The sequence below is a fragment of the Apium graveolens genome, unplaced genomic scaffold (genome assembly GCF_009905375.1).
Source record: "Apium graveolens cultivar Ventura unplaced genomic scaffold, ASM990537v1 ctg7774, whole genome shotgun sequence".
Lineage (NCBI taxonomy): Eukaryota > Viridiplantae > Streptophyta > Magnoliopsida > Apiales > Apiaceae > Apium > Apium graveolens.
The window spans coordinates 55,019-59,394 of record NW_027420618.1 but is presented as its reverse complement, the minus strand read 5'-3'; positions in this window follow the sequence as shown (position 1 = coordinate 59,394).

Below are 4,376 nucleotides of genomic sequence, written 5' to 3'. Positions count from 1 at the left end.
CCACGCCATTGACCAAGTTAACTAAAAAGAATAAAAAGTTTGAATGGAGTGCAGAATGTGAGGATAGCTTTCAAGAGTTAAAACAGAGATTGGTAACAGCTCCGGTGTTAGTACTTCTAGATGATCAAGGAAATTTTGTAATATTCAGCGATGCTTCACATAAGGGATTGGGTTGTGTGTTAATGCAACACAGTAAGGTGATCGCGTATGCGTCAAGACAGTTGAAACCGCATGAGTTGAAGTACCCAACGCATGACTTGGAACTAGCCGCCATAGTGTTCGCACTAAAGATTTGGAGACATTACCTCTACGGAGAAAAGTGTGAAATCTACACGGATCACAAGAGTTTAAAGTACATTTTCACTCAGAAGGAGCTCAATATGAGGCAGAGGAGATGGCTAGAATTGATCAAGGACTATGACTGTTCGATAAATTACCATCCTGGAAGGCGAATGTTGTGGCCGATGCTCTAAGTAGGAAAGAGAGACTGAATATGATGACAACACCAAAGGAATTATCTGAAGAAATCAAGAGATTTGAACTGGAACTTTGTGATTGTGGAAAAGTTGAAGAAGTTTGTCGTGCAATGACTTTTCAGCCAATACTAGTGGAAAAGATAAAGAAATGTCAAGAAGAAGTAATGGAGAAAGGGAAGAATCAGTTGACTGGAGAGGAGATTAATACTCAAAGGGATGAGCAAGGGATACTAAGGTTTTCTTCCAGAATTTGGATTCCTCATATACCTGAATTAAAGAATGAGATCCTACACGAAGCCCACAATTCGAAATTTTCAATCCACCCGGGAAGCACCAAGATGTATCGGGACTTAAAGCAGAACTTTGGGTGGCCAAATATGAAGCGGGACGTGGCAGAATGGGTTGCGAAGTGTTATACTTACCAGAAAGTGAAGGCAGAACATCAACGACCAAGCGGATTAATTCAGCCCCTAAAGATTCTAGAATGGAAATGGGAAAATATTGCTATGGACTTTATAGTAGGACTACCGCGAACGATATCCGGGCATGACGCTATATGGGTTATAGTTGATCGTCTTACAAAGTCAGCGCATTTCCTTCCAATTAACAAGAAGTCGTCATTAGACAAATTGGTTCATCTGTATATACGCAAAATCGTACTAAGGCATGGAGTACCTGTATCAATAGTTTCAGACAGAGATCCCCGATTTAACTCGAGATTTTGGAAGCAATTTCAGGAATGTCTTGGCACGAAGTTGAATATGAGCATGGCGTACCACCCGCAGACTGATGGACAAAGCGAAAGGACAATTCAAACAATCGAAGATATGTTGCGCAGTTGTGCAATCGATTTTGCAGGAAGTTGGGACGACCACTTGCCGTTGATTGAATTCTCTTACAACAATAGCTATCATTCCAGTATCGGCATGCCACCATACGAAGCTTTGTACGGGCGAAAATGTAGATCACCAACAAGTTGGGATGAAGTAGGAGAAGGAAGGATTCTCGGCTCATAATTGGTACAACAGTTGCATGACACAGTCAAGTTAATTCAGAAAAGGTTGCTTGCTGCTCAAGATAGACAGAGGAAGTATGCGGATCCAGCACGTAAGGATGTTCGATTCCAAATTGGCGAAGCTGTTTTGTTGAAGGTGTCACCTAGAAAAGGGTTGTCTAGATTTGGCAAGAAAGGGAAGTTAGCACCTAGATACATAGGTCCTTTTGAAATTTTGAGTCAAGTGGGGAAGGTGGCCTACGAGTTGGCCTTACCACCTCAGTATCAGCATGTGCATAATGTGTTCCATGTGTCGTTGCTTAAGAAGTATAATCCTGACGCTAGCCATGTGATAGAATATGAACCTGTAGAAATTCAGGCAAACCTGTCATTTGTGGAGCAACCTGTCAAAATACTCGACTGGCAAGAGAAGAGTCTTAGGAATAAGACAGTAAAGTTAGTAAAAGTACTTTGGAGAAACCCTAAGGTCGAAGAATCGACTTGGGAGTTAGAGTCTGATATGCATTCCCGGTATCCTCATCTGTTCTCTTAGATTCTGGGGACAGAATCCCTTAAGGGGGAGAGGATGTTACACCCGACATTTCTGTGTAATATTAATTGTAAATTTGGTGTAATTATAAAGCCGAATGCCAATATATTCAACTATTGTATGCTTGTGTGAATGAGAATTCTGCGTCTTAAATTTTCGTAATATTGTATATGAATTTTCAAATCAAAAAAATTATTTATTTCTTTCATTTTTGATTTATAAGGAATATTTTTAAACCTTGAATAAATATCTTTTTAAAAGTTATTTGTTCACAAAATTCAAAAGTAGTTTTATAAAATTTCTAAAAATCCAAGTTATTTTATGGTATAAATTTTATAATTTTTGAACTTGTGTTTTATTTTATAAAAATAAATCTTTATCAATGTTAATTGTTATAATTAGCAAATTACATAGTTATCCTTGCATGCAAATCCTTTCTATTCAATCCAAAAGGGCTAAAGAGACAATTACCACCCCACTAACTCTTATTTTCTAGTCAAATTCCTCATTTACCCTTGCATGCAAATTGATCCAAGTTTAAGTGGAAGGGTGGTCATGTCAATTCTCATTCCCACTCACATTTTGTCAAATCAAAAACCATAAAACAAGCAAATGGCATGATCATTCACTCCACTCACACCACACTTTCTCCTCTCTCCTTCCTCCCCCTCCCTCTCGGCTTTTCCCCCTCCCCTCTCGGCAATTCCCAAAAACCGAGCCCCCATCCCCTTCTTTCTTCATTTCTCACTCAAACAATCATCCTATTATCAAGTAATCCTACTCCCTACATGTTGTTCTTGTATATCTTAAGAGTTTAGAGTAGAAAAACTTATGTGTTGACCTTGCATGGTGGTGTTTTGTTAAAACTCCAAGTGAATATCCTTGATTCTTGTGAATTCAAGGCTTTCACCATGAGTTATAGTAGCAAAGGGTTGAGAATGGCTAGACATGAGTATGCTACACTCATGCAATTGTTGTTTTCACCTTAATCCATTCGGCCATGACTTGATAGGAGCCGAATGGATGGTGTTTTGGTTGTCATGTTCCACTTTGGGTGTTTTTGTGATGATAACATGAAAATCTTAGTGAAGTCTTGATAAAACCCTTTGAATGCTAAGTGATCATCTAGATATAGCTTATGCTAGGCTTGCATGTCAATTTCATGGTAAAATATATTTAGAAAACATGTTGTTTGGCTTGCAAAACTCGAAGACATGCATGCATGTGGATTTCATTTAGAATGTTATAAGATTTTGATCATTTGGAAAGATTTTATTAGTAAGCTTTAATTTCAGTAGGAATAATATGTTAATATTGATTAATGCTTCTTGATGCATGGTAATAAGTCGTGTATATCTTTTATAAAATGCATAACTTGTTATTTCAAAAAAACTTGATGATTTGTGAGTTGTGAAATGTGGTTTCTTTTATTTTGCCATGATTGCACAAGGATGATCTCCACCAAGATTATTTTGAGTATAATGGAGTTAGTTCAGTAGATCACCATGTTTAAGTCTTGGTTTGAGTATTGGGTTGTTGGTGGTTGAGTTTGTCAAAGTCAAAACCTTGGAGAAAGGAGAGTTATAATTTTTGCAGAAAATCAGTTTAGTACCCTGAGGTTTAGAGTGAGTTTTGACCATGTCATTGAAGTGCACTTTGAGGCCCAATACACCAGAAGTTAGTATTGGGAGTATATAAAAGGTTTTAGGTGTTGGTTGGAGGTTTGCATGTTGTTTGGTTAGGTGCACAAGGTGAATAACAAAATCTGTCCAGCAGGGGACAATTTTGTTACAACTTAGAAATAGGGAGATTTGACCATGTCATGGGTAGGCCCTCATTAGGCCCTGTTGGGACTTAGAGGGAGTGTCAGAGAAGTTTTTACAAACATAGTTCATAGGATATGAGTTAGAACCATGTGTCACAAGTTAATTCAAGTTAGGGTGTTTTCTGCCCAGGAAAACAGGGGAACCATGGACTTTTAGCTTAGGCCCAAGAAGGCCCAAGCCAGGCCCTTGAGCCACATCAAGTTTGGGAGATGCCCTTAGGTCAGGAGAGTCTTGTGTAAAAGTTTTGAAGGAAAACTTATAGTTAAGAGTGTCTAATACACTCAAGAAACCATAGTTGTCATTCTGAAATTTGCACCAGTGAGCACTTTCACTTATCACATAGTTTTAGAACACTTAGGAGTGAGATTTAGGTTGACACCATAGTTGTAAGATAGTATAAGGTTAGTAGAGCAAAAGGCATAAGTGAGGGTCAATAGGTTTTGGATAGTTTAGTAAAGGCACATCGAGTTAGGAAGCCAACATTAGAAGACTTTGTCTAGTTTAGCGACCAAGTGACTTAAGTTGTGAGT